Raw genomic sequence first — 10,988 nt, forward strand, 5'->3', positions numbered from 1 at the left:
TCTTCATGCTCTCCTTCCTTCAGTTGAAGTAAATGACTTGTTTCAACTTTATTTTTGCCTTTTAGTTTGGTAAGCCTAGCACGTTTGACATGACAAATCCTTGAAAATAACAAAAATGAGTTTGAAATTTCTGACTCATTTATTGAGTCTTGGGCCCCTCCCCAACGTGAATATTGGTATATGATATACCATTGTTTTTTGAGTCTTGACGTTTTTGGTTTTTGTTTATCATTATTATTATTATTATTATTATTTACTATTAAGTTGGATTTTGAAACATTATAATAAAAGTAGTGATTTAAGTAAATCAAGTACGTTTTTTTATAATCAGCAAATCAACCTTGACATTGTTATGCATTTAATTATATATTTGTTTATTTATTATGTTTGCTTTGAATTTAATTTTTTTTTTTTATCTTATAAAAGTTATGATATAAAAAATACATTTGAAATATAGATTTTTATATTTATTTAGGGATTATTTTAGTAAAATTTTGTATTTATATTAATTTAATATATTTAAAATAATTATTAAATTAATTATGACATCATTACGGTTCGATCCTGGTTCAACCTTTATTCGATCTCAAAAACTTTGAACATTTTCTTTTACAGTTCAATGAACAATCCGAATTTCAAAACCATGACTTTTATAAGAGTTTCAAAACCATGACTTTTATAAGAGGAGGTAAAAAAAAATTTTGGGACAATTTTTTTTATTTTTTAAAAGAGGGTAAAATTTTTAATTGTATTGATTCAAATTGAAAAATAATTAAAAAAAAAAAAAAAAAAAAAACTACCGTGGAAGCCCTGACCTTTTCTTAGAAGGAATTGTGGGAAAAGCTTAAAAAATCAAAATCAAAATAAAAATCCATGTAAAGACCCCGCCAAACGAGTAGATATTGTTGGGATGGGGGAAATCAAAAAGGGAAAATCATTGCCAAAAGAGTTAAAAGAGATATTTAATCAATTACTCCAACTCTATCTAAAAGAGTTTAACCCTTAGACACGCTGTATCATAAGTTGGATAAGTTAGACTAGGTGAGACAAATTAATATGGAAGAGCCGGTATTGCTGCTGAAAGGGTCCCACCTTGTAGGCCCTATCCAACTTCTTTTAACTGCTGGCATCCTTGGTCGAACTGGCGCTCAAATTGAACCTGAAGTGAACCACTCAACAAGAAGGGGAGTTTGCACTATTAAATCCATTCTAGACTCTGCAGTGTCAAGTGAGGCACGTATGGGGCTATCCTTGGTACGTCTTCATTCACACGATTGCTTTGTTAATGCAAGTCATCGACTCATCTTTTACTCCTTAATTTTCTTTTGTTTTTGCTGCATCATCTTTTTATTTGCAAATGTCTGCAAGTGTGGCAATGGCTGTGACTGTGGGCGTCTGGGGTATTGGGCTGTGGTGGTATTTTTGTTTTTAAATTTTCCATATTCGTTGGATCCAAATAGGAATTAAACAGAATTCCTAGATCTATAGAGACGGAAATAGAGAAAGAAATTGCACCATTCTATGGACTAAACCTAAAAAAATCTCTTATTTAAAAGCTTAACGCTTTCAAGTTGGGTCGTGTAACGTGTTGCTGAGTGGTGTGGTTTAACATTATACTCAAGCGACATCGGTTGATGGTGGCTTTGCAGACTTGCAATGGCAATGAGTGATGTGGGTTGCCAAGATGGTTGGGGTTTCCGTGGCCCATTGGGGTGGTTTTGCAATGACAATTTTTTCTTTTTTTTTTATATTTTCATGCTTTGTCTTTTCAAATTGAGTTGTCAAAATACAAAGCATAAACTTCATATAATTGAAAATAAGAATTCGAACTAACGGATTTTATTGAAATTTTGTTTATTGTGATTATTCTTTAACAGAGATGTGATGCCATGATGCTAGTCAGCAGCCTGTTGATTTTGCTAGACATCGTCCAAAATTGTGGTTTTGTCCCATCCAGAAAGGACACACATGTCGCTAATCCATGGGCATCCAACGACTGTGAAATATTGCAGTGTCCCGAAGCCAGCAGCGCTGATCAGCACTCAATAATCTTTGTAGTTGAAAGTGTGGAAGGCAGTGATGGAGGAGAGGGCCCTTCATTACAACAAGAATGTAGGAGCTCATCGGAGATGTCTACCTTCAAATGTGAGTGTAAAAGTAGCTCTAGAGTTAAAGGCAAAGGTGAAGAAGAAGAAGAAGAAGAAAGAAAAGGTGGAGGAGGAGGTGGAGGAGGAGGCGGAGGAGGAGGCGGAGGTGGAGACAAGAAGAAATTGATGAGACCGCCGATTGTGGACATATCCAAACTAATAAAGATGTCATTGGCTGTAACAGTCCAAACAACTGTTTCAGCCATTGCTTTCCATGTTGGTGGACTATCTTCCTCGACTAAGGTGCTCCTTGGTTTTATTCTGATTAGTAACTTGGTGGGTTATGTTTGTTGCATGACTGCTGTCTTGCTAATCCAGAGGAAACCAGGGGTGGCAGAAATTTTCGGATGGATAGGATCTGGTGCTGTTGCTTTGGGATTCCTACCATTGATACTTATGTTAATCCTCGACTCTCTTGCATGAAATTTATGGTGGGCTTTTGGGAATACCTATTAGAATTAGCTTACTAGTTTTATAGCTAGATTTTGTTTTCGCGTTGCAAGTCATATCACAAGAGAGGAATGACTATATGTATCTGATACTTAAATGAATTTTTTTCTCTTGCTGCGACCTAAACCAACTTTGCCGTCAAGTCAGGTGTCAGGACGACAGGACAAGGACGAAATTACTGATTTTGGGACATAAAAGAGAGAAAAATACATGGTCGGTGAGTCAAAATGGGATCCGGATCCTCTCCATTTCCCCCTGAAATGGAGAGGCTCCAGTTCACGGACAGAATCACTTTGCATTATATCAAGGACCAAAAATGTGCCACGTCATAAATTAACCCACTTAACCCAAACCACACTTAACTACACTTAAACTAGAGGCCCTTTAACTCAATCGGACAAACCAGAGTTTCTCTCTCACCAAACCCATCTGAACATTTCAAATTCAAGCTCTCTTTCTCACTCTCTTCTCCAAGGTTCTCTCTCGCCCCGCCGTCACGGTGCCCTAACTTTTTAACTTAGCTCCTCGCTCACCACACAGATTGAAATCCCTAACCCACAAACTCAGCTCCTTGCTCTCATGGATTCAAGCTCGATCCCTCACCCACAAACTCAGCTCCTCGCTCACCTCACACTGCGGGTTTCCTCTATCTCTCACACGGCCTCTCACATTCACACACACAACCCCGCCGGCGCCGACGAGCAGAGCTGAGCCTAGCTCTGACTTGTCGAGTCGAGCCTAGCCCAGCCCAGCGACGACGCCAATGAGGCTGAGCCCAGCCATCGACTCCTCCCCTCCCATACCCATCGGCTCTCTCTACCGTCGACTTATACCCATCAGCTCACTCTCTCTCACCACAAGATCCTTTCTCCCTCTCTCCCCTTGCCACCCCTATACCCATTCATTTTTCCTCACCATACCCATACCCATACCCATCCCGATTTTGCTTGGTAAGTTATTTATTTGAATTTTTGTTTTGATTATTGTGAAATTTTGGGTTTGAATTTGGATACTTAACATTTAGGTTATTTATTTAATTTTCAGTTTTGATTTTTGTGAAATTTGGGTTTGGATTTTGTGGTGTAATATGTAGATAATTTTTTTATTTTTTTTATTTTTTTTATGTACAATTGAGAATCTCAGAGTGATTCAGAAATTGTTGATGCTAAGCCTCTTGTGCTTTCAAGAGGAACATTGCAGACTGCTGATTCAAAGGAACCATTTGCAAGGTTACATCTCTTGCAATTTTGTCATCTATAACACGTAGATACTTCTGGTGATGACATGTACTTTAAGTAGTTTTCAGTCTTAACTTATGTGATCTAGATTTCATATAGTAGTTAATCCATTCAGAAACTTATTATGTTGCTATAATTTTGAAGAATCTATTAAATTCTAGTATTACTTTTCTTTTAAGAAATTATGGGAAAGAGCTTATCAGATAATTAAAAATTATGCAATCCGTATGTTTATGGCATGGGGTCTTACTAAAGTGTAGCCAAGTGGTGGCGGAATATTGTATTTCAATAATACTTCCAGTTAGTGGGAATGAATAATTGGAGAGTACATCTGTTCCATGAAAGAATAATCACAATAGCCTGCAAGATCTCTTAGTTGGGATTTTGTTGTTGTTCTAGTATGGTATTAAAATATGCATAAACTTTAATGATCAAAGAAAACTCTAACTTTTCCTCTACTCCTACATTTTAGTTTACACAAAAATTTTGGCCATTCATTCTATTATTGAATTGCAATGTAAATTTAATTTCAAAACTGAAAGAAGTCACTGGAACACCATTGTTAATTCCTTTTTAAATTCTAAAGTATCATCTTTTATAAATATTTATTTAAGTTTTTAATGGTTGTGCCACTGGGAAAAAACAGCTCATTTTTTCTAATAGACTTTTTCTTTTTCTTTTTCTTTTTTCGTTTCACTTCATTCAGTGAGAGTCTTTTATAAACTATGTGCTAAAATTGCTTGACTCACCCCATCTAAGTTTTACATATTGTACCATGCTTGGCAAACTTACTCAAAGTGAAGACATGCCTCTTGGTTGATAAATCTCTTTAGGCTATTTTTGTGGCTTCAATATTTGGCAATTTTTGTGGCTTCAATATTTGGCAAATGGCACATCAGTCATGATCAATGTTACAATATATAACAGCTAAAAGATGGTGGTTTTATAATTTACAAACCTAATGTCCACATTTTTGGGGGGATCCTCCAAAGATGAGGTGGATCTTGTAATGTTTGTAACTTTATATGATTTCAATTGATCTTGTAATGTTTGTATGCATCACATTATTAAATGGGCTTTTGAGTTGATAGGTCAAAATGCTTGTGTGAAGGGGGTTTGAAACATTGAACATTTGGCTTACTGCATATAAAAGCAGAAATATGTGTCATCTAAATTTTTATTATTAAATGGCCTTTTTCATTTTGTTAGTTTCAATAAATACTATAATTTTAAAAACTTTTATTGGACCTCAAGGCTCAGGCTTGATGCAATGTGCATGTAGGAACAAGCCTTTTTGAACTCATGTTCTTTTTACACAAAAGTGTTTGGAATTTTGCTTAGCTTCTTACCCAATTCCCTTTCAAATAGAAGGTATGTTTGATAGAAGATATTGCTTTTGTTCTTATGTTGGTTCAGTTTTTCAAATAAAAGGTATGTCTAATAGAAGATATATTGCTTTTGTTCTTATGTTGGTTCAGTTTTTCAAATAAAAGGTATGTCTAATAGAAGATAATGCTTTTGTTCTTATGTTAGTTCAGTTTCATGACTAAGTATATGGACCACTTGAAGTTTGTCAGTGTATTTGCTAAAAAAATGTAGAGCTTTTGACTTGATGGTATGGATTTTTAAGAAATTTTTCTTTGTGGATTTTTTTCCTTTTCTAATGTACATTATGCATTTGATTTTTCTTTTTGTAGAAAATGAGTTGGAGCAGCCTAACCTTGAAAAAGGTCTAAAGACGGGTACAAGTATTGTTTAAGAAATCAAGTGCAAGCTTTATGCGAAGTTCCATGCACTAATTTTTGCCCATTTGTTTAGAAGAAAAGGTTTTGAAGTATCCCATGACTGATTGAAAAAAAATGTACCTTGAAGTTAGCAATGCAAAATTCGCTAATTTTCAGTTTAACTATTGATAGAGATTTGATATAATCTAGCTTGTAGGGCAACTTAGACATTTATTTGCGAAGTTTGTAGCAAATTTTTGATATTTTTTGTAATTGGCTTAGAAGATACCTGAAGATGTTGGTTTTGTGTGTGCATGTTTGAATATTTGTTTAGTTAAACAGTGATCATATATGTAATATATTATTAACATTATGAAAATACGTTTAATGAATTTCTATTTTCTGTGTAATTTTTTAGTAGTATTGTTTGAGGATGGCTGGGCCATTTTTAACTCTATATTTCGGCAAATTTTTCATTTCTTCGTTAGGGTAATTCCATATCTTGTAGAGTAATAGTATAAGAGATAGAAACATATGTAGAGACTTCAATCATGCGCACGAGTTAGCCCCACATCCTCGCAGGGCAAAAAGCTCCCAACTATGGAAGGATGTTACTCCTTTTATTTCTTTGTTAATCCAAGCAGGTGTATTGTAGTGCTTAGTCTTTTTGGTTCTACTTCTGCAGATCCTTGTTTGACTGTAACTCTCTTTCTGCTTTTAATGAAAATCAAGCTCGCTTTCAAAAAAAAAAAAAAAAAAAGAGATAGAAACATAGACATATGTAACAAGAGTTCTATTGATATATACACTTGATTACAAAGGTCATAATATAATGATAATTTTGCACTACAAGTATCTCCTACTTCTTGACTACACATTCCCGCCATAGTCTACAATTTTTAGTCAAAGACTCACAGCTTGATCACTTTGACTTTTCTCATTATATTCAACTTGCTCCACCCTTTCCTGGTATGATGTCTCTTCATTATATAAGTCTTTTTGATATCAAAACTCTAGAATCTGAAGTTTCACAACACATGAAATGTAGTCCCATAAAATACCTGACACTTTGACAGTCTTTCCCCTCAAGTAATTGATGATTCAAAATAACGCAGAAAGTACACCAAAGATTGATGAAACCTACATGCAATATCCAAAAAATGCCAATCCTGCATATTATAAACTTCACCATTATTTCCAACTGGTGAGCTATAATAATTAAGTAAAACAAAGAGCTTGTATTTTGATGATTGCTCACAACCCAATACCATGTTTTAAGGGGGTAAAAGAAAGAAAATAGTTAACAACAGATTGAAAGCCAAATTGAACATTCACAATATCTTACATCTGAGTGTATGCATCCTCAAGCCAGTATAATTGACCTTATAACTGACAACGCTCTAAGCTTGTAAGGTGAATTAGTGCATTCATGCTTGCTTACTAGATAAAATTGTCAAATTTTTCCTTTTTCTTTACCCCTTAATTGATTAAAATCAGATTGAGACGCAAACTAAATGAAAAGTTATGATAACATAACAAATTGGAAGATGAGGCAGATAAAAGGAGAGTTTTCCCTAGTATATGCATAAACACTGATGATACTTCCTCCCCTGTAATTATTTTTCATAATAATACAAGGTTAATCGTACTAGGTGCTTAAAAAATCACTCATGCCTTTCTTTTGTGTCACACCTTTTTTCTTAACTTATGCAAAGCATATGGAGTATTTTGCAATAATTATTTCTTCACTCATCCTTTTATCTAGTAAGCAAGCATGAATGCACCGTCTCTGACTCTGCCTCTGTCTCTTCCTATTTTCATTTTATTTTAGTTTTCCCTATTTTACTTTCATTTCCCATACACCATTTGATTGATATGCTATAGGAACTAAAATTTCCTAAATCACATTTATCAAACCGTTTACTCATATAATTCCTCACTATCACTGTGTAAAAAAAATAAAATAAAGTAAACCCTTTTCTTCAAATTTCAATACAGCTTTTGACAAATTTTTGTGTAGCTAAGCTGTGAATTTGTGATTCTCGTTTCCTTTAGAGTTCTTGAATTGGAACCCATTGTTTTTATTAGCAAGAAGATTGTGTTTTTCTTTTTTCTTTTGTGGGTTAAAATATTCTGTAACGTTTCTGGGATTGTTGAACTTTGTTTCTGAGACACTAAAAGAGAAGGAAGAACCTTGGGTGTGGTATCAAAAATATAACCCATAAATCCGATTTTGTTTTAAGAACAAATTCAGATAAAAAAAATCCATAAATCCCCCAAAAATCTGAAACACCCCACCAAGATTAAAATCAAAAGCTTCAAAAAAAAAAAAAAAAAAACAAAAAACAAATTCAGCACCAACAAATCAATCAAAAAATTGCAGTATCATAGTTTTTTTTTCCCTTCATTTTTCCAACAACCAAACAGAGCTTATCAATTAAAAAAAAAAAAAAAAAAAAAAAACAGAGAGAAACTTACGAGGCAGTGGCTGTTCCAACGGAGCAATTTGATGATGCTGGGCTAAAATCAAAACTGAAAATTAAATAAATAACCTAAATGTTAAGTATCCAAATCCAAACCCAAAATTTCACAATAATCAAAACAAAAAATTAAATAAATAACTTACCAAGCAAAATCGGAATGGGTATGGGTATGGGTATGGTGAGGAAAAATGAATGGGTATTGGGGTGGCAAGGGGAGAGAGGGAGAAAGGATCTTGTGGTGAGGGAGAGTGAGCCGATGGGTATGGGTCGACGGTAGAGAGAGCCGATGGGTATGGGAGGAGAGGAGTCGATGGCTGGGCTCAGCCTCATTGGCGTCGTCGCTAGGCTGGGCTGGGCTCGACTCGGCACTTCGGCGCTAGGCTTGGCTCTGCTCGTCGGCATCGGCGGGGTTGTGTGTGTGAATGTGAGAGGTCGTGTGAGAGATAGAGGAAACCCGCAGTGTGAGGTGAGCGAGGAGCTGAGTTCGTGGGTGAGGGATCGAGCTTGAATCCATGAGAGCAAGGAGCTGAGTTCGTGGGTTAGGGATTTCAATCTGTGTGGTGAGCGAGGAGCTGAGTTAAAAAGTCGGGGCACCGTGACGGCGGGCCGAGAGAGAACTTTGGAGAAGAGAGTGAGAAAGGGAGCTTGAATTTGAAATGTTCAGATGGGTTTGGTGAGAGAGAAACTGTGGTTTGTCCGGTTGAGTTAAAGAGCCTCTAGTTTAAATGTAGTTAAGTGTGGTTTGGATTAATTGGGTTAAGTTATGACGTGGCACATTTTTAGTCCTTGATATAATGCAGAGTGATCCTATCCGTGAACTGGAGCCTCTCCATTTCAAGGGGAAATGGAGAGGATCCGGATCCGTCAAAATGCTAATAAATAGTGATTTGTATTGTACGGTAGAAGAGGAACCTGGGATCCCTCACGCCAGGCGCTAGCTGTGGCCTGTGGGATGAAAAAAAATAAATAAATAATTGTACTTCATTTCATGTGAGAATTATTCAGTTTCTTAAAGAAACACCATCCTTTTTGAGGCGTTTGGATTCCACTGAATCCGGAGTCTGCGTTTTACGAGTTTCACTTTTTTTTTTTTTTTTTTTGCATTTGTTGACTTTGGGTGACAGAATTTACTGTTATGAACAGTGTATGCACTGTTTACACACTGTGCATACACTGTTCACGTATTAAAAAATATTAAAAATGAGTCCCACGGTACTATTTACACATTTAAAAATTATTTTGCTACAGTATTTTCAGTTTTCAGTTAGAGCAATTACATCAATCTCTCTATAAAAGAAAAAGTGCATTATTTTATAAATTTTTGTTCAAAATCTATCCACATCAGTGCTTCTATACCACTGTTTATTTCCAAAATTGTTATAGTAGTTGTGCATATTTACATGATTATTGTAGCTTTCTATTTTATTTTATTATTATTTTTTCTCTCTCATCTCTCATATGATTATCTCTCCTCTCTCATCTGATCTCTCTCTTCTTCTACCCTCTTTCTCCTCTTATCTTCTCTTAAATCCAACAACAAATCATCAAATTCTTCAAATTTAATCTAAATCTAGTTCCTAAATTCATTATACCCTATCCTCAAAAAAAAAAAAAAAAAATCATCAAACCCATATAAATAATCAAACCCAAATTGCAAAAGAAGAAGAAAATGCAGAAATAGTAGAAGAACAAGAAGGTACTGAAAAAGAAAGAAGCAGCAGCAGTCCAATGAAGAGCCCCAAAATCACCGCCCACTATAGTGGAAAAATCTACCCAAAATCACCACCCAAATTGCAAACTTAAAATCACTGCCCATAATCAGACTCAAATAGGAAAAGAAAAATAAGAAGAAGAGGAAGAAGAAAGAAGAAGAAGAGATATTATTGAAGTGTGTGGTAAGGTGATGGGGCCGTGGATGGATAGGTGTGAAATAATATTAAAAAAAGATGAGAATTAAAGTATTATTTAAATAAAAGAGGATGTATTATAAATAATTTGATGTGTGTGTTTTTACAAATTAGTTGTGTAAAATGAAAAAATTGGTTTTTATGCTAAAATAGAAGGAAAATTTTATACATATTGATGCTAAGTTGGACTATGTATTACATGGTGTATTCTATAGTTTTTTTTTTTTTTTTTTTTTTTTTAATTTGAAAACTTGACTTTAAATCATATATTTAATTATAAATCATAGTATAAAACGTTTTTGTCATCTCAGTTTATGCAAAAGAATTTTTACATGTTTTTTTTTTTTTTTTGTCTTTTCTTTTTTAAAATTACCATGACTATTTTTTTAAATAAATAAATTTTTTATTTTTTTATCACACATTTAACATAAAAGTATTTAAAATTAAGTATTTTTTTTATCTCTTATTTAGCAATAAATCTACCGAAAAACTATGAGATATCACACTGACTATATATATATATATATATATATATATATTATTCTAATGATTTTGACCGGAAGCATACAAAGATGATTTTTAGGGCTTAACCTTCAATTGGTCAGAATTGATCCTCACGGGTTCAGCTCCTTGTATGTATTATGGTAAATGATGAATATATATATATATATATATATATATATATATATATTGATGAAGATCAAACTACAATTATCTTTCCTTAAAGCTTTGATATGATCACGCTATTAAAAATCGACACTGCCTCTCTATAGAAATTTCTAGTGTTTCTCTTTCAATCTCTCTTTTGGAATTCTAAGACACATTTCTCAGTGTAAGAACTAGTTATCAGAGAGTGTAGAGAATAGTGAGTAACGCAAAATTCATCACTTAACCACTTACATATAAGGTTCAGGTGGAGTCTTCTCATTTAATTTCACGTTTTAAATTTACAAAGTGTTTCACAATAACTGTAGAAAAGCATTGTTTTCATATTGATATACCCAATTAATATTTATGTATTTAAACAACTTTTACAGTA

General features: G+C 34.1%; 2 long non-coding RNA genes across 2 annotated transcripts; one reads left to right on the top strand and one right to left on the bottom strand.

Moving 5' to 3' along the window:
• Positions 1 to 2,877: 2,877 nt before the first annotated feature.
• On the top strand, positions 2,878 to 5,951 carry LOC126703166 (uncharacterized). Its single transcript, XR_007647951.1, has 3 exons — positions 2,878 to 3,547; positions 3,741 to 3,826; positions 5,533 to 5,951. It is a non-coding gene; the product is annotated as an uncharacterized LOC126703166 (long non-coding RNA).
• A 386-nt stretch (positions 5,952 to 6,337) lies between these two features.
• Positions 6,338 to 8,745, bottom strand: LOC126703347 (uncharacterized). Its single transcript, XR_007648019.1, has 3 exons — positions 8,186 to 8,745; positions 8,038 to 8,091; positions 6,338 to 6,728 (listed from the first exon to the last, which is right to left on the bottom strand). It is a non-coding gene; the product is annotated as an uncharacterized LOC126703347 (long non-coding RNA).
• Positions 8,746 to 10,988: the final 2,243 nt, after the last annotated feature.

The sequence above is a fragment of the Quercus robur genome, chromosome 10 (genome assembly GCF_932294415.1).
Source record: "Quercus robur chromosome 10, dhQueRobu3.1, whole genome shotgun sequence".
Classification (NCBI taxonomy): domain Eukaryota; kingdom Viridiplantae; phylum Streptophyta; class Magnoliopsida; order Fagales; family Fagaceae; genus Quercus; species Quercus robur.